The 18,119-nt window shown below is 33.3% G+C and overlaps 12 non-coding genes across 12 annotated transcripts; 7 read left to right on the top strand and 5 right to left on the bottom strand.

Annotated features, from left to right (window-relative positions):
• The first annotated feature begins 878 nt into the window (after positions 1 to 878).
• TRNAQ-UUG (transfer RNA glutamine (anticodon UUG)) lies at positions 879 to 950 on the top strand. The gene has a single exon. It is a non-coding gene; the product is annotated as a tRNA-Gln (tRNA).
• Positions 951 to 1,775: 825 nt separating this feature from the next.
• Positions 1,776 to 1,847, bottom strand: TRNAQ-CUG (transfer RNA glutamine (anticodon CUG)). The gene has a single exon. It is a non-coding gene; the product is annotated as a tRNA-Gln (tRNA).
• Positions 1,848 to 3,395: 1,548 nt separating this feature from the next.
• Positions 3,396 to 3,467, top strand: TRNAQ-UUG (transfer RNA glutamine (anticodon UUG)). The gene has a single exon. It is a non-coding gene; the product is annotated as a tRNA-Gln (tRNA).
• Positions 3,468 to 5,912: 2,445 nt separating this feature from the next.
• On the top strand, positions 5,913 to 5,984 carry TRNAQ-UUG (transfer RNA glutamine (anticodon UUG)). Its single transcript has one exon. It is a non-coding gene; the product is annotated as a tRNA-Gln (tRNA).
• Positions 5,985 to 6,809: 825 nt separating this feature from the next.
• On the bottom strand, positions 6,810 to 6,881 carry TRNAQ-CUG (transfer RNA glutamine (anticodon CUG)). The gene has a single exon. It is a non-coding gene; the product is annotated as a tRNA-Gln (tRNA).
• A 1,548-nt stretch (positions 6,882 to 8,429) lies between these two features.
• Positions 8,430 to 8,501, top strand: TRNAQ-UUG (transfer RNA glutamine (anticodon UUG)). Its single transcript has one exon. It is a non-coding gene; the product is annotated as a tRNA-Gln (tRNA).
• Positions 8,502 to 10,945: 2,444 nt separating this feature from the next.
• On the top strand, positions 10,946 to 11,017 carry TRNAQ-UUG (transfer RNA glutamine (anticodon UUG)). The gene has a single exon. It is a non-coding gene; the product is annotated as a tRNA-Gln (tRNA).
• An 825-nt stretch (positions 11,018 to 11,842) lies between these two features.
• TRNAQ-CUG (transfer RNA glutamine (anticodon CUG)) lies at positions 11,843 to 11,914 on the bottom strand. The gene has a single exon. It is a non-coding gene; the product is annotated as a tRNA-Gln (tRNA).
• Positions 11,915 to 13,461: 1,547 nt separating this feature from the next.
• TRNAQ-UUG (transfer RNA glutamine (anticodon UUG)) lies at positions 13,462 to 13,533 on the top strand. The gene has a single exon. It is a non-coding gene; the product is annotated as a tRNA-Gln (tRNA).
• Positions 13,534 to 14,358: 825 nt separating this feature from the next.
• On the bottom strand, positions 14,359 to 14,430 carry TRNAQ-CUG (transfer RNA glutamine (anticodon CUG)). The gene has a single exon. It is a non-coding gene; the product is annotated as a tRNA-Gln (tRNA).
• A 1,547-nt stretch (positions 14,431 to 15,977) lies between these two features.
• TRNAQ-UUG (transfer RNA glutamine (anticodon UUG)) lies at positions 15,978 to 16,049 on the top strand. Its single transcript has one exon. It is a non-coding gene; the product is annotated as a tRNA-Gln (tRNA).
• Positions 16,050 to 16,874: 825 nt separating this feature from the next.
• TRNAQ-CUG (transfer RNA glutamine (anticodon CUG)) lies at positions 16,875 to 16,946 on the bottom strand. Its single transcript has one exon. It is a non-coding gene; the product is annotated as a tRNA-Gln (tRNA).
• Positions 16,947 to 18,119: the final 1,173 nt, after the last annotated feature.

Below are 18,119 nucleotides of genomic sequence, written 5' to 3'. Positions count from 1 at the left end.
CCTAGAGAACCACAATGACGGTATCATTCAGATAGTACAAATGTTTTTTGTATATTAGTATGGAAATTGTGAAATAAAACATTTCTCATGCTGATTTTCAACAGTCGATCTGCAATCATGAAATATAAGCTTTTGCTTGGAGGCCTCAAAGGTACTGATCTAATTTTCTTTTTTAGAATTATTCACAGATCGTATGATATGCTTTGTACAAATCAACTATGTTGTTAGATCAAAATTGATTAAAAAGTGACTATCTCAATTTCAGGACATATAGAAGAGGAAGGAGAAGAAGCTCATGTTTCAAATGCGGAGAGGCAACAACTGTTCATTATTTTCACCTCTATTAATTATATGTATTTTTATAATGTATATATTTATATTTTCCGATAAATATACATAGACATATAGCGATATATAGGGAGATACATACATATAAGTTGATACGTACAAGTTTATAAGTAAATGAGATGTTTTTCCAATTAATACTTCTAAGAACTGAATGGAAAAAAAATCGTAAAGTTTAGATAAGTCCCACTGAGCGTTGTACTTAGATCCCTGTTTTCAGAGTCCAGATTGACAAGCATAACACCATCAACCCACCTGTACCAGGTTGAGCTTTCCATTTTGGCAGAAGAGATTGCATTCACGGGGGAATCTTATCTTTTATTGCAAAATCTTATCTCACATAAAAAGTACTGTTCAACAGAGTCATAGCGTTACTTGAGTCCTTTGTGCAACATCCTTCCCTAACATAGTTCAATAGGCAAAAGTTGAACAGAATAGAAAAGTTATATAATTCTGTTTGTCTTTGACTGTAGAAAATAAAAAATGTGAAATGTCCACATTGCTGCAGCAATTTGCTCCCCTGTCACATGGGAGGTTCCATGGTGAAATGGTTAGCACTTTGGACTTTGAATCCAAGGATCCGAGTTCAAATCTCGGTGGGACCACTTTCATGACTTATGACCAAATCTTTTTCTGTCAAGTGTATTCATAAATATCATAAATCTAACACGGGTAGAGTGAAACATTGATTTATTGATTGTATTTTTAAAGTCTATTTGATGTGAGCAAATGATAGAACTTTTAGAAAACATGGAAATAAAATGGCTCAAAATAATGAGATATTTTGTGAGCTGACTCTGTTTTCTCAACTCATCACAAGAGGCTGATCCAAGATATTACTTGTTTAAATCTTACTGTTATTGATAAGGGGAACACGGAACTTTTTTAATTGGAAAGCCTTCATTAAAAGAAAACTTGAGGAATCAAATTGTGTATTTTGGGGACAGAAGAGATGAACTTTTAAATAACAATCTTGAAATTAAGACACACAGATATTTACACTCTGTTTTTCTAAAGTAGATCCATAACCACAAAGTAGAATCTTTCGAAAGACATGTCAAATGTATTAATCTGAATTCCTCTTTCAAAGAAATTCACAATTAAATGCACTGTGTAAGTCAAGAATGTTGTCAGATAAGAAATCAGCAAAATTAACTATCTTATTACTGATCATAAAGATGAGAAAGGAAAAGAACCTCTTGCTTAAATTGTGGATGGGAAAGAACAGTTTTTAGTTTTCAGCTTCAGTACTTATGTTTATGAATAATTCATTTCTTTATATTGTATTATCACTATCTAGATGGATATAGCCATGTGTACATAGATACATAATTATACGTTGATAAGTTTCAGTATAAAACTTTGACGTTATGTTTTTCCAAGTCCAAATTCTAAGAAATTAGTGAAATATTATATCTCATAATTCAAGCAGGTCCCACCGAGATTTGAACTCGGATCGCTGGATTCAGAGTCCAGAGTGCTAACCATTACACCATGGAACCCTGCCATACATGAGGGATTTTTCCATTGAGACAAAAGAGAGCGCATCAGTGCGGGGGCTTTTCTTACATTGATGAAAAGATATCTCAGTTGAATGCTCATAGTGTAAAGAGCTATAATGTGATTTGATTCTTTTCAGCTGCATTCTCCATAACAGTGTTAAATGTGCAAACGTTTATCAGGAAATGCAATTTACAAAATAATGATCATATTTGACTGAAGAATATTAAAACATTCTACATTTCCAAACTACTACATCCATTTCTCTGTCTCTCACATGGGTGGCTCCAAAGAGCAACGCTTGGCACTTTGGACTTTGCATGCAAAGGTACCAGTCCAATTCTTTGAGGTACTATTTTACTAATCTCGACCTTTTACATTTCTGTCATCTTTTGTTATTGATAGCTCCAATCCAACACCAGTAGGTTGAAAGAGACAAATGTTGACTCCTTTCAAAATGTCCAACAGCTTGAACAAGTTACAGAAATACGAACTTTATAATACACATAACATCACATTCCTACACAAAATAGTGCGACATTACAAAATCCTATCCTGTTTTTCTCAAATGCATTTCAGAGGGCTGATTCCCAGCATTCCTTTTTGAAGATTTCCACACTATTGATAAGGCGAACATAGCACATTTTGAAAGAGATGTGTTCTTAAATCAAACCTAGAGAACCACAATGACGGTATCATTCAGATAGTACAAATGTTTTTTGTATATTAGTATGGAAATTGTGAAATAAAACATTTCTCATGCTGATTTTCAACAGTCGATCTGCAATCATGAAATATAAGCTTTTGCTTGGAGGCCTCAAAGGTACTGATCTAATTTTCTTTTTTAGAATTATTCACAGATCGTATGATATGCTTTGTACAAATCAACTATGTTGTTAGATCAAAATTGATTAAAAAGTGACTATCTCAATTTCAGGACATATAGAAGAGGAAGGAGAAGAAGCTCATGTTTCAAATGCGGAGAGGCAACAACTGTTCATTATTTTCACCTCTATTAATTATATGTATTTTTATAATGTATATATTTATATTTTCCGATAAATATACATAGACATATAGCGATATATAGGGAGATACATACATATAAGTTGATACGTACAAGTTTATAAGTAAATGAGATGTTTTTCCAATTAATACTTCTAAGAACTGAATGGAAAAAAAATCGTAAAGTTTAGATAAGTCCCACTGAGCGTTGTACTTAGATCCCTGTTTTCAGAGTCCAGATTGACAAGCATAACACCATCAACCCACCTGTACCAGGTTGAGCTTTCCATTTTGGCAGAAGAGATTGCATTCACGGGGGAATCTTATCTTTTATTGCAAAATCTTATCTCACATAAAAAGTACTGTTCAACAGAGTCATAGCGTTACTTGAGTCCTTTGTGCAACATCCTTCCCTAACATAGTTCAATAGGCAAAAGTTGAACAGAATAGAAAAGTTATATAATTCTGTTTGTCTTTGACTGTAGAAAATAAAAAATGTGAAATGTCCACATTGCTGCAGCAATTTCCTCCCCTGTCACATGGGAGGTTCCATGGTGAAATGGTTAGCACTTTGGACTTTGAATCCAAGGATCCGAGTTCAAATCTCGGTGGGACCACTTTCATGACTTATGACCAAATCTTTTTCTGTCAAGTGTATTCATAAATATCATAAATCTAACACGGGTAGAGTGAACCATTGATTTATTGATTGTATTTTTAAAGTCTATTTGATGTGAGCAAATGATAGAACTTTTAGAAAACATGGAAATAAAATGGCTCAAAATAATGAGATATTTTGTGAGCTGACTCTGTTTTCTCAACTCATCACAAGAGGCTGATCCAAGATATTACTTGTTTAAATCTTACTGTTATTGATAAGGGGAACACGGAACTTTTTTAATTGGAAAGCCTTCATTAAAAGAAAACTTGAGGAATCAAATTGTGTATTTTGGGGACAGAAGAGATGAACTTTTAAATAACAATCTTGAAATTAAGACACACAGATATTTACACTCTGTTTTTCTAAAGTAGATCCATAACCACAAAGTAGAATCTTTCGAAAGACATGTCAAATGTATTAATCTGAATTCCTCTTTCAAAGAAATTCACAATTAAATGCTCTGTGTAAGTCAAGAATGTTGTCAGATAAGAAATCAGCAAAATGAACTATCTTATTACTGATCATAAAGATGAGAAAGGAAAAGAACCTCTTGCTTAAATTGTGGATGGGAAAGAACAGTTTTTAGTTTTCAGCTTCAGTACTTATGTTTATGAATAATTCATTTCTTTATATTGTATTATCACTATCTAGATGGATATAGCCATGTGTACATAGATACATACTTATACGTTGATAAGTTTCAGTATAAAACTTTGACGTTATGTTTTTCCAAGTCCAAATTCTAAGAAATTAGTGAAATATTAAATCTCATAATTCAAGCAGGTCCCACCGAGATTTGAACTCGGATCGCTGGATTCAGAGTCCAGAGTGCTAACAATTACACCATGGAACCCTGCCATACATGAGGGATTTTTCCATTGAGACAAAAGAGAGCGCATCAGTGCGGGGGCTTTTCTTACATTGATGAAAAGATATCTCAGTTGAATGCTCATAGTGTAAAGAGCTATAATGTGATTTGATTCTTTTCAGCTGCATTCTCCATAACAGTGTTAAATGTGCAAACGTTTATCAGGAAATGCAATTTACAAAATAATGATCATATTTGACTGAAGAATATTAAAACATTCTACATTTCCAAACTACTACATCCATTTCTCTGTCTCTCACATGGGTGGCTCCAAAGAGCAACGCTTGGCACTTTGGACTTTGCATGCAAAGGTACCAGTCCAATTCTTTGAGGTACTATTTTACTAATCTCGACCTTTTACATTTCTGTCATCTTTTGTTATTGATAGCTCCAATCCAACACCAGTAGGTTGAAAGAGACAAATGTTGACTCCTTTCAAAATGTCCAACAGCTTGAACAAGTTACAGAAATACGAACTTTATAATACACATAACATCACATTCCTACACAAAATAGTGCGACATTACAAAATCCTATCCTGTTTTTCTCAAATGCATTTCAGAGGGCTGATTCCCAGCATTCCTTTTTGAAGATTTCCACACTATTGATAAGGCGAATATAGCACATTTTGAAAGAGATGTGTTCTTAAATCAAACCTAGAGAACCACAATGACGGTATCATTCAGATAGTACAAATGTTTTTTGTATATTAGTATGGAAATTGTGAAATAAAACATTTCTCATGCTGATTTTCAACAGTCGATCTGCAATCATGAAATATAAGCTTTTGCTTGGAGGCCTCAAAGGTACTGATCTAATTTTCTTTTTTAGAATTATTCACAGATCGTATGATATGCTTTGTACAAATCAACTATGTTGTTAGATCAAAATTGATTAAAAAGTGACTATCTCAATTTCAGGACATATAGAAGAGGAAGGAGAAGAAGCTCATGTTTCAAATGCGGAGAGGCAACAACTGTTCATTATTTTCACCTCTATTAATTATATGTATTTTTATAATGTATATATTTATATTTTCCGATAAATATACATAGACATATAGCGATATATAGGGAGATACATACATATAAGTTGATACGTACAAGTTTATAAGTAAATGAGATGTTTTTCCAATTAATACTTCTAAGAACTGAATGGAAAAAAAATCGTAAAGTTTAGATAAGTCCCACTGAGCTTTGTACTTAGATCCCTGTTTTCAGAGTCCAGATTGACAAGCATAACACCATCAACCCACCTGTACCAGGTTGAGCTTTCCATTTTGGCAGAAGAGATTGCATTCACGGGGGAATCTTATCTTTTATTGCAAAATCTTATCTCACATAAAAAGTACTGTTCAACAGAGTCATAGCGTTACTTGAGTCCTTTGTGCAACATCCTTCCCTAACATAGTTCAATAGGCAAAAGTTGAACAGAATAGAAAAGTTATATAATTCTGTTTGTCTTTGACTGTAGAAAATAAAAAATGTGAAATGTCCACATTGCTGCAGCAATTTCCTCCCCTGTCACATGACAGGTTCCATGGTGAAATGGTTAGCACTTTGGACTTTGAATCCAAGGATCCGAGTTCAAATCTCGGTGGGACCACTTTCATGACTTATGACCAAATCTTTTTCTGTCAAGTGTATTCATAAATATCATAAATCTAACACGGGTAGAGTGAAACATTGATTTATTGATTGTATTTTTAAAGTCTATTTGATGTGAGCAAATGATAGAACTTTTAGAAAACATGGAAATAAAATGGCTCAAAATAATGAGATATTTTGTGAGCTGACTCTGTTTTCTCAACTCATCACAAGAGGCTGATCCAAGATATTACTTGTTTAAATCTTACTGTTATTGATAAGGGGAACACGGAACTTTTTTAATTGGAAAGCCTTCATTAAAAGAAAACTTGAGGAATCAAATTGTGTATTTTGGGGACAGAAGAGATGAACTTTTAAATAACAATCTTGAAATTAAGACACACAGATATTTACACTCTGTTTTTCTAAAGTAGATCCATAACCACAAAGTAGAATCTTTCGAAAGACATGTCAAATGTATTAATCTGAATTCCTCTTTCAAAGAAATTCACAATTAAATGCTCTGTGTAAGTCAAGAATGTTGTCAGATAAGAAATCAGCAAAATGAACTATCTTATTACTGATCATAAAGATGAGAAAGGAAAAGAACCTCTTGCTTAAATTGTGGATGGGAAAGAACAGTTTTTAGTTTTCAGCTTCAGTACTTATGTTTATGAATAATTCATTTCTTTATATTGTATTATCACTATCTAGATGGATATAGCCATGTGTACATAGATACATACTTATACGTTGATAAGTTTCAGTATAAAACTTTGACGTTATGTTTTTCCAAGTCTAAATACTAAGAAATTAGTGAAATATTAAATCTCATAATTCAAGCAGGTCCCACCGAGATTTGAACTCGGATCGCTGGATTCAGAGTCCAGAGTGCTAACCATTACACCATGGAACCCTGCCATACATGAGGGATTTTTCCATTGAGACAAAAGAGAGCGCATCAGTGCGGGGGCTTTTCTTACATTGATGAAAAGATATCTCAGTTGAATGCTCATAGTGTAAAGAGCTATAATGTGATTTGATTCTTTTCAGCTGCATTCTCCATAACAGTGTTAAATGTGCAAACATTTATCAGGAAATGCAATTTACAAAATAATGATCATATTTGACTGAAGAATATTAAAACATTCTACATTTCCAAACTACTACATCCATTTCTCTGTCTCTCACATGGGTGGCTCCAAAGAGCAACGCTTGGCACTTTGGACTTTGCATGCAAAGGTACCAGTCCAATTCTTTGAGGTACTATTTTACTAATCTCGACCTTTTACATTTCTGTCATCTTTTGTTATTGATAGCTCCAATCCAACACCAGTAGGTTGAAAGAGACAAATGTTGACTCCTTTCAAAATGTCCAACAGCTTGAACAAGTTACAGAAATACGAACTTTATAATACACATAACATCACATTCCTACACAAAATAGTGCGACATTACAAAATCCTATCCTGTTTTTCTCAAATGCATTTCAGAGGGCTGATTCCCAGCATTCCTTTTTGAAGATTTCCACACTATTGATAAGGCGAATATAGCACATTTTGAAAGAGATGTGTTCTTAAATCAAACCTAGAGAACCACAATGACGGTATCATTCAGATAGTACAAATGTTTTTTGTATATTAGTATGGAAATTGTGAAATAAAACATTTCTCATGCTGATTTTCAACAGTCGATCTGCAATCATGAAATATAAGCTTTTGCTTGGAGGCCTCAAAGGTACTGATCTAATTTTCTTTTTTAGAATTATTCACAGATCGTATGATATGCTTTGTACAAATCAACTATGTTGTTAGATCAAAATTGATTAAAAAGTGACTATCTCAATTTCAGGACATATAGAAGAGGAAGGAGAAGAAGCTCATGTTTCAAATGCGGAGAGGCAACAACTGTTCATTATTTTCACCTCTATTAATTATATGTATTTTTATAATGTATATATTTATATTTTCCGATAAATATACATAGACATATAGCGATATATAGGGAGATACATACATATAAGTTGATACGTACAAGTTTATAAGTAAATGAGATGTTTTTCCAATTAATACTTCTAAGAGCTGAATGGAAAAAAAATCGTAAAGTTTAGATAAGTCCCACTGAGCTTTGTACTTAGATCCCTGTTTTCAGAGTCCAGATTGACAAGCATAACACCATCAACCCACCTGTACCAGGTTGAGCTTTCCATTTTGGCAGAAGAGATTGCATTCACGGGGGAATCTTATCTTTTATTGCAAAATCTTATCTCACATAAAAAGTACTGTTCAACAGAGTCATAGCGTTACTTGAGTCCTTTGTGCAACATCCTTCCCTAACATAGTTCAATAGGCAAAAGTTGAACAGAATAGAAAAGTTATATAATTCTGTTTGTCTTTGACTGTAGAAAATAAAAAATGTGAAATGTCCACATTGCTGCAGCAATTTGCTCCCCTGTCACATGGGAGGTTCCATGGTGAAATGGTTAGCACTTTGGACTTTGAATCCAAGGATCCGAGTTCAAATCTCGGTGGGACCACTTTCATGACTTATGACCAAATCTTTTTCTGTCAAGTGTATTCATAAATATCATAAATCTAACACGGGTAGAGTGAAACATTGATTTATTGATTGTATTTTTAAAGTCTATTTGATGTGAGCAAATGATAGAACTTTTAGAAAACATGGAAATAAAATGGCTCAAAATAATGAGATATTTTGTGAGCTGACTCTGTTTTCTCAACTCATCACAAGAGGCTGATCCAAGATATTACTTGTTTAAATCTTACTGTTATTGATAAGGGGAACACGGAACTTTTTTAATTGGAAAGCCTTCATTAAAAGAAAACTTGAGGAATCAAATTGTGTATTTTGGGGACAGAAGAGATGAACTTTTAAATAACAATCTTGAAATTAAGACACACAGATATTTACACTCTGTTTTTCTAAAGTAGATCCATAACCACAAAGTAGAATCTTTCGAAAGACATGTCAAATGTATTAATCTGAATTCCTCTTTCAAAGAAATTCACAATTAAATGCTCTGTGTAAGTCAAGAATGTTGTCAGATAAGAAATCAGCAAAATGAACTATCTTATTACTGATCATAAAGATGAGAAAGGAAAAGAATCTCTTGCTTAAATTGTGGATGGGAAAGAACAGTTTTTAGTTTTCAGCTTCAGTACTTATGTTTATGAATAATTCATTTCTTTATATTGTATTATCACTATCTAGATGGATATAGCCATGTGTACATAGATACATACTTATACGTTGATAAGTTTCAGTATAAAACTTTGACGTTATGTTTTTCCAAGTCCAAATTCTAAGAAATTAGTGAAATATTAAATCTCATAATTCAAGCAGGTCCCACCGAGATTTGAACTCGGATCGCTGGATTCAGAGTCCAGAGTGCTAACAATTACACCATGGAACCCTGCCATACATGAGGGATTTTTCCATTGAGACAAAAGAGAGCGCATCAGTGCGGGGGCTTTTCTTACATTGATGAAAAGATATCTCAGTTGAATGCTCATAGTGTAAAGAGCTATAATGTGATTTGATTCTTTTCAGCTGCATTCTCCATAACAGTGTTAAATGTGCAAACGTTTATCAGGAAATGCAATTTACAAAATAATGATCATATTTGACTGAAGAATATTAAAACATTCTACATTTCCAAACTACTACATCCATTTCTCTGTCTCTCACATGGGTGGCTCCAAAGAGCAACGCTTGGCACTTTGGACTTTGCATGCAAAGGTACCAGTCCAATTCTTTGAGGTACTATTTTACTAATCTCGACCTTTTACATTTCTGTCATCTTTTGTTATTGATAGCTCCAATCCAACACCAGTAGGTTGAAAGAGACAAATGTTGACTCCTTTCAAAATGTCCAACAGCTTGAACAAGTTACAGAAATACGAACTTTATAATACACATAACATCACATTCCTACACAAAATAGTGCGACATTACAAAATCCTATCCTGTTTTTCTCAAATGCATTTCAGAGGGCTGATTCCCAGCATTCCTTTTTGAAGATTTCCACACTATTGATAAGGCGAATATAGCACATTTTGAAAGAGATGTGTTCTTAAATCAAACCTAGAGAACCACAATGACGGTATCATTCAGATAGTACAAATGTTTTTTGTATATTAGTATGGAAATTGTGAAATAAAACATTTCTCATGCTGATTTTCAACAGTCGATCTGCAATCATGAAATATAAGCTTTTGCTTGGAGGCCTCAAAGGTACTGATCTAATTTTCTTTTTTAGAATTATTCACAGATCGTATGATATGCTTTGTACAAATCAACTATGTTGTTAGATCAAAATTGATTAAAAAGTGACTATCTCAATTTCAGGACATATAGAAGAGGAAGGAGAAGAAGCTCATGTTTCAAATGCGGAGAGGCAACAACTGTTCATTATTTTCACCTCTATTAATTATATGTATTTTTATAATGTATATATTTATATTTTCCGATAAATATACATAGACATATAGCGATATATAGGGAGATACATACATATAAGTTGATACGTACAAGTTTATAAGTAAATGAGATGTTTTTCCAATTAATACTTCTAAGAACTGAATGGAAAAAAATCGTAAAGTTTAGATAAGTCCCACTGAGCTTTGTACTTAGATCCCTGTTTTCAGAGTCCAGATTGACAAGCATAACACCATCAACCCACCTGTTCCAGGTTGAGCTTTCCATTTTGGCAGAAGAGATTGCATTCACGGGGGAATCTTATCTTTTATTGCAAAATCTTATCTCACATAAAAAGTACTGTTCAACAGAGTCATAGCGTTACTTGAGTCCTTTGTGCAACATCCTTCCCTAACATAGTTCAATAGGCAAAAGTTGAACAGAATAGAAAAGTTATATAATTCTGTTTGTCTTTGACTGTAGAAAATAAAAAATGTGAAATGTCCACATTGCTGCAGCAATTTCCTCCACTGTCACATGGGAGGTTCCATGGTGAAATGGTTAGCACTTTGGACTTTGAATCCAAGGATCCGAGTTCAAATCTCGGTGGGACCACTTTCATGACTTATGACCAAATCTTTTTCTGTCAAGTGTATTCATAAATATCATAAATCTAACACGGGTAGAGTGAAACATTGATTTATTGATTGTATTTTTAAAGTCTATTTGATGTGAGCAAATGATAGAACTTTTAGAAAACATGGAAATAAAATGGCTCAAAATAATGAGATATTTTGTGAGCTGACTCTGTTTTCTCAACTCATCACAAGAGGCTGATCCAAGATATTACTTGTTTAAATCTTACTGTTATTGATAAGGGGAACACGGAACTTTTTTAATTGGAAAGCCTTCATTAAAAGAAAACTTGAGGAATCAAATTGTGTATTTTGGGGACAGAAGAGATGAACTTTTAAATAACAATCTTGAAATTAAGACACACAGATATTTACACTCTGTTTTTCTAAAGTAGATCCATAACCACAAAGTAGAATCTTTCGAAAGACATGTCAAATGTATTAATCTGAATTCCTCTTTCAAAGAAATTCACAATTAAATGCACTGTGTAAGTCAAGAATGTTGTCAGATAAGAAATCAGCAAAATGAACTATCTTATTACTGATCATAAAGATGAGAAAGGAAAAGAACCTCTTGCTTAAATTGTGGATGGGAAAGAACAGTTTTTAGTTTTCAGCTTCAGTACTTATGTTTATGAATAATTCATTTCTTTATATTGTATTATCACTATCTAGATGGATATAGCCATGTGTACATAGATACATACTTATACGTTGATAAGTTTCAGTATAAAACTTTGACGTTATGTTTTTCCAAGTCCAAATTCTAAGAAATTAGTGAAATATTATATCTCATAATTCAAGCAGGTCCCACCGAGATTTGAACTCGGATCGCTGGATTCAGAGTCCAGAGTGCTAACCATTACACCATGGAACCCTGCCATACATGAGGGATTTTTCCATTGAGACAAAAGAGAGCGCATCAGTGCGGGGGCTTTTCTTACATTGATGAAAAGATATCTCAGTTGAATGCTCATAGTGTAAAGAGCTATAATGTGATTTGATTCTTTTCAGCTGCATTCTCCATAACAGTGTTAAATGTGCAAACGTTTATCAGGAAATGCAATTTACAAAATAATGATCATATTTGACTGAAGAATATTAAAACATTCTACATTTCCAAACTACTACATCCATTTCTCTGTCTCTCACATGGGTGGCTCCAAAGAGCAACGCTTGGCACTTTGGACTTTGCATGCAAAGGTACCAGTCCAATTCTTTGAGGTACTATTTTACTAAACTCGACCTTTTACATTTCTGTCATCTTTTGTTATTGATAGCTCCAATCCAACACCAGTAGGTTGAAAGAGACAAATGTTGACTCCTTTCAAAATGTCCAACAGCTTGAACAAGTTACAGAAATACGAACTTTATAATACACATAACATCACATTCCTACACAAAATAGTGCGACATTACAAAATCCTATCCTGTTTTTCTCAAATGCATTTCAGAGGGCTGATTCCCAGCATTCCTTTTTGAAGATTTCCACACTATTGATAAGGCGAACATAGCACATTTTGAAAGAGATGTGTTCTTAAATCAAACCTAGAGAACCACAATGACGGTATCATTCAGATAGTACAAATGTTTTTTGTATATTAGTATGGAAATTGTGAAATAAAACATTTCTCATGCTGATTTTCAACAGTCGATCTGCAATCATGAAATATAAGCTTTTGCTTGGAGGCCTCAAAGGTACTGATCTAATTTTCTTTTTTAGAATTATTCACAGATCGTATGATATGCTTTGTACAAATCAACTATGTTGTTAGATCAAAATTGATTAAAAAGTGACTATCTCAATTTCAGGACATATAGAAGAGGAAGGAGAAGAAGCTCATGTTTCAAATGCGGAGAGGCAACAACTGTTCATTATTTTCACCTCTATTAATTATATGTATTTTTATAATGTATATATTTATATTTCCGATAAATATACATAGACATATAGCGATATATAGGGAGATACATACATATAAGTTGATACGTACAAGTTTATAAGTAAATGAGATGTTTTTCCAATTAATACTTCTAAGAACTGAATGGAAAAAAAATCGTAAAGTTTAGATAAGTCCCACTGAGCTTTGTACTTAGATCCCTGTTTTCAGAGTCCAGATTGACAAGCATAACACCATCAACCCACCTGTACCAGGTTGAGCTTTCCATTTTGGCAGAAGAGATTGCATTCACGGGGGAATCTTATCTTTTATTGCAAAATCTTATCTCACATAAAAAGTACTGTTCAACAGAGTCATAGCGTTACTTGAGTCCTTTGTGCAACATCCTTCCCTAACATAGTTCAATAGGCAAAAGTTGAACAGAATAGAAAAGTTATATAATTCTGTTTGTCTTTGACTGTAGAAAATAAAAAATGTGAAATGTCCACATTGCTGCAGCAATTTCCTCCCCTGTCACATGGGAGGTTCCATGGTGAAATGGTTAGCACTTTGGACTTTGAATCCAAGGATCCGAGTTCAAATCTCGGTGGGACCACTTTCATGACTTATGACCAAATCTTTTTCTGTCAAGTGTATTCATAAATATCATAAATCTAACACGGGTAGAGTGAAACATTGATTTATTGATTGTATTTTTAAAGTCTATTTGATGTGAGCAAATGATAGAACTTTTAGAAAACATGGAAATAAAATGGCTCAAAATAATGAGATATTTTGTGAGCTGACTCTGTTTTCTCAACTCATCACAAGAGGCTGATCCAAGATATTACTTGTTTAAATCTTACTGTTATTGATAAGGGGAACACGGAACTTTTTTAATTGGAAAGCCTTCATTAAAAGAAAACTTGAGGAATCAAATTGTGTATTTTGGGGACAGAAGAGATGAACTTTTAAATAACAATCTTGAAATTAAGACACACAGATATTTACACTCTGTTTTTATAAAGTAGATCCATAACCACAAAGTAGAATCTTTCGAAAGACATGTCAAATGTATTAATCTGAATTCCTCTTTCAAAGAAATTCACAATTAAATGCACTGTGTAAGTCAAGAATGTTGTCAGATAAGAAATCAGCAAAATGAACTATCTTATTACTGATCATAAAGATGAGAAAGGAAAAGAATCTCTTGCTTAAATTGTGGATGGGAAAGAACAGTTTTTAGTTTTCAGCTTCAGTACTTATGTTTATGAATAATTCATTTCTTTATATTGTATTATCACTATCTAGATGGATATAGCCATGTGTACATAGATACATACTTATACGTTGATAAGTTTCAGTATAAAACTTTGACGTTATGTTTTTCCAAGTCCAAATTCTAAGAAATTAGTGAAATATTATATCTCATAATTCACGCAGGTCCCACCGAGATTTGAACTCGGATCGCTGGATTCAGAGTCCAGAGTGCTAACCATTACACCATGGAACCCTGCCATACATGAGGGATTTTTCCATTGAGACAAAAGAGAGCGCATCAGTGCGGGGGCTTTTCTTACATTGATGAAAAGATATCTCAGTTGAATGCTCATAGTGTAAAGAGCTATAATGTGATTTGATTCTTTTCAGCTGCATTCTCCATAACAGTGTTAAATGTGCAAACGTTTATCAGGAAATGCAATTTACAAAATAATGATCATATTTGACTGAAGAATATTAAAACATTCTACATTTCCAAACTACTACATCCATTTCTCTGTCTCTCACATGGGTGGCTCCAAAGAGCAACGCTTGGCACTTTGGACTTTGCATGCAAAGGTACCAGTCCAATTCTTTGAGGTACTATTTTACTAATCTCGACCTTTTACATTTCTGTCATCTTTTGTTATTGATAGCTCCAATCCAACACCAGTAGGTTGAAAGAGACAAATGTTGACTCCTTTCAAAATGTCCAACAGCTTGAACAAGTTACAGAAATACGAACTTTATAATACACATAACATCACATTCCTACACAAAATAGTGCGACATTACAAAATCCTATCCTGTTTTTCTCAAATGCATTTCAGAGGGCTGATTCCCAGCATTCCTTTTTGAAGATTTCCACACTATTGATAAGGCGAACATAGCACATTTTGAAAGAGATGTGTTCTTAAATCAAACCTAGAGAACCACAATGACGGTATCATTCAGATAGTACAAATGTTTTTTGTATATTAGTATGGAAATTGTGAAATAAAACATTTCTCATGCTGATTTTCAACAGTCGATCTGCAATCATGAAATATAAGCTTTTGCTTGGAGGCCTCAAAGGTACTGATCTAATTTTCTTTTTTAGAATTATTCACAGATCGTATGATATGCTTTGTACAAATCAACTATGTTGTTAGATCAAAATTGATTAAAAAGTGACTATCTCAATTTCAGGACATATAGAAGAGGAAGGAGAAGAAGCTCATGTTTCAAATGCGGAGAGGCAACAACTGTTCATTATTTTCACCTCTATTAATTATATGTATTTTTATAATGTATATATTTATATTTCCGATAAATATACATAGACATATAGCGATATATAGGGAGATACATACATATAAGTTGATACGTACAAGTTTATAAGTAAATGAGATGTTTTTCCAATTAATACTTCTAAGAACTGAATGGAAAAAAAATCGTAAAGTTTAGATAAGTCCCACTGAGCTTTGTACTTAGATCCCTGTTTTCAGAGTCCAGATTGACAAGCATAACACCATCAACCCACCTGTACCAGGTTGAGCTTTCCATTTTGGCAGAAGAGATTGCATTCACGGGGGAATCTTATCTTTTATTGCAAAATCTTATCTCACATAAAAAGTACTGTTCAACAGAGTCATAGCGTTACTTGAGTCCTTTGTGCAACATCCTTCCCTAACATAGTTCAATAGGCAAAAGTTGAACAGAATAGAAAAGTTATATAATTCTGTTTGTCTTTGACTGTAGAAAATAAAAAATGTGAAATGTCCACATTGCTGCAGCAATTTCCTCCCCTGTCACATGGGAGGTTCCATGGTGAAATGGTTAGCACTTTGGACTTTGAATCCAAGGATCCGAGTTCAAATCTCGGTGGGACCACTTTCATGACTCATGACCAAATCTTTTTCTGTCAAGTGTATTCATAAATATCATAAATCTAACACGGGTAGAGTGAAACATTGATTTATTGATTGTATTTTTAAAGTCTATTTGATGTGAGCAAATGATAGAACTTTTAGAAAACATGGAAATAAAATGGCTCAAAATAATGAGATATTTTGTGAGCTGACTCTGTTTTCTCAACTCATCACAAGAGGCTGATCCAAGATATTACTTGTTTAAATCTTACTGTTATTGATAAGGGGAACACGGAACTTTTTTAATTGGAAAGCCTTCATTAAAAGAAAACTTGAGGAATCAAATTGTGTATTTTGGGGACAGAAGAGATGAACTTTTAAATAACAATCTTGAAATTAAGACACACAGATATTTACACTCTGTTTTTCTAAAGTAGATCCATAACCACAAAGTAGAATCTTTCGAAAGACATGTCAAATGTATTAATCTGAATTCCTCTTTCAAAGAAATTCACAATTAAATGCACTGTGTAAGTCAAGAATGTTGTCAGATAAGAAATCAGCAAAATGAACTATCTTATTACTGATCATAAAGATGAGAAAGGAAAAGAACCTCTTGCTTAAATTGTGGATGGGAAAGAACAGTTTTTAGTTTTCAGCTTCAGTACTTATGTTTATGAATAATTCATTTCTTTATATTGTATTATCACTATCTAGATGGATATAGCCATGTGTACATAGATACATACTTATACGTTGATAAGTTTCAGTATAAAACTTTGACGTTATGTTTTTCCAAGTCCAAATTCTAAGAAATTAGTGAAATATTATATCTCATAATTCAAGCAGGTCCCACCGAGATTTGAACTCGGATCGCTGGATTCAGAGTCCAGAGTGCTAACCATTACACCATGGAACCCTGCCATACATGAGGGATTTTTCCATTGAGACAAAAGAGAGCGCATCAGTGCGGGGGCTTTTCTTACATTGATGAAAAGATATCTCAGTTGAATGCTCATAGTGTAAAGAGCTATAATGTGATTTGATTCTTTTCAGCTGCATTCTCCATAACAGTGTTAAATGTGCAAACGTTTATCAGGAAATGCAATTTACAAAATAATGATCATATTTGACTGAAGAATATTAAAACATTCTACATTTCCAAACTACTACATCCATTTCTCTGTCTCTCACATGGGTGGCTCCAAAGAGCAACGCTTGGCACTTTGGACTTTGCATGCAAAGGTACCAGTCCAATTCTTTGAGGTACTATTTTACTAAACTCGACCTTTTACATTTCTGTCATCTTTTGTTATTGATAGCTCCAATCCAACACCAGTAGGTTGAAAGAGACAAATGTTGACTCCTTTCAAAATGTCCAACAGCTTGAACAAGTTACAGAAATACGAACTTTATAATACACATAACATCACATTCCTACACAAAATAGTGCGACATTACAAAATCCTATCCTGTTTTTCTCAAATGCATTTCAGAGGGCTGATTCCCAGCATTCCTTTTTGAAGATTTCCACACTATTGATAAGGCGAACATAGCACATTTTGAAAGAGATGTGTTCTTAAATCAAACCTAGAGAACCACAATGACGGTATCATTCAGATAGTACAAATGTTTTTTGTATATTAGTATGGAAATTGTGAAATAAAACATTTCTCATGCTGATTTTCAACAGTCGATCTGCAATCATGAAATATAAGCTTTTGCTTGGAGGCCTCAAAGGTACTGATCTAATTTTCTTTTTTAGAATTATTCACAGATCGTATGATATGCTTTGTACAAATCAACTATGTTGTTAGATCAAAATTGATTAAAAAGTGACTATCTCAATTTCAGGACATATAGAAGAGGAAGGAGAAGAAGCTCATGTTTCAAATGCGGAGAGGCAACAACTGTTCATTATTTTCACCTCTATTAATTATATGTATTTTTATAATGTATATATTTATATTTTCCGATAAATATACATAGACATATAGCGATATATAGGGAGATACATACATATAAGTTGATACGTACAAGTTTATAAGTAAATGAGATGTTTTTCCAATTAATACTTCTAAGAACTGAATGG

This window comes from Lissotriton vulgaris, unplaced genomic scaffold (assembly GCF_964263255.1).
Source record: "Lissotriton vulgaris unplaced genomic scaffold, aLisVul1.2 SCAFFOLD_2159, whole genome shotgun sequence".
Taxonomy (NCBI): Eukaryota; Metazoa; Chordata; class Amphibia; order Caudata; family Salamandridae; genus Lissotriton; species Lissotriton vulgaris.
Note: the sequence above shows the minus strand (reverse complement) of the source record. Positions and strands in the feature narration are given on the sequence as shown.